The following is a 1,224-nucleotide window of genomic DNA, read 5'->3' as shown; positions in this document are numbered from 1 at the left end:
TTAGAAGTAAAATTTCTCCAATCCATCTATATTTCTTTTTCTAAAATGAAAGTTTTTTTTTTCATTTATTAATAAAGTAAAAAATAACATTCCTTTATTTTTACTTTATATTTTTTAAAAATACATTGGAATATATCTCAAATCTATTATGGAATTTTCTATTTTAAAAATAAAAATAAAAAATATATTGGAGATGTCTTAGTTACTTGGAAATTACCTCTTTCAACATGAACTTTACACATCATGTCTTTTTCTTCTCAAACTTCATAGGGAGTTTTTCAAAACTAACCTATCTTTTCAAGTCAAATCCAAAACCAACTTTTTTTTTGTTATTACTATTCATCAATGAATTTTCTATACTATCTTTATATTTTTGAATTATTTACAAAATTGCCATTATTATTTAATATTTTATTAATTTCAAAATTCACAAAAAAACAAATACACCCACACCATTTCTTCTTATTTACAATAATGTCATTATCATCAATTTTACCAACCATCATGAACCACCATTTTTGAGCTCTTAAAGCCTATAATTCAATTTTCAACCACTTTTTCTCATTCTAAACCAACAAAACTTCATTTTCTCTATATTTCAATCTAAAAAAACTCTCATAACTTTCATTTTCATAAGCACAAACTTCATATTTTCGAGTTTATTCATTAGTGAATCGTCAAAGGTGGTCTTTTTGTTCATATTTGGAGTTTGGGCGGTTGAGAAGGTTGGAAACGAGCTTTACACCAGAAAAAATAAAAATTTACATGGTTTTCATCATTTTTCAGATCTGTGTCGAGATAGTAGATTGTTTTGTATGTCTACGCCTATATGCAGACGTACAATGCAGTCTACTTGTCAACGCACACGTCAGTTTTGTAATTGACCAAACAAATTTTTTTTTGGTACCGCAGACTTCCCCAACAGTATTCGTCTTTACCTTTGAGAACAAAAACAAAAATTTAGGTAGACTTATAAGATGTCTACGTAAAAGAAGTTAGTTTTGCATTTGACCGAACTTTTGATTTTTTATTATAGACTTCAACGGAAATCTACAAAGTGTAGACTGCCTGAGAAGTTTGCAAAAGGTCAGTTTTGGTGACCAAAACTTTGACTTCGTTGAATAGGTTTGTTTTGTGTTTTACTATTTAAAAAAAAAAATAATTAAAAAATAATTAAATTGTACTTCATGTGCAATCTTTGTATCTTAGAAAAAAAGGTAGACT

Source organism: Brassica napus, chromosome C4, assembly GCF_020379485.1.
Source record: "Brassica napus cultivar Da-Ae chromosome C4, Da-Ae, whole genome shotgun sequence".
NCBI lineage: Eukaryota > Viridiplantae > Streptophyta > Magnoliopsida > Brassicales > Brassicaceae > Brassica > Brassica napus.
This window is presented reverse-complemented; position numbering follows the sequence as displayed.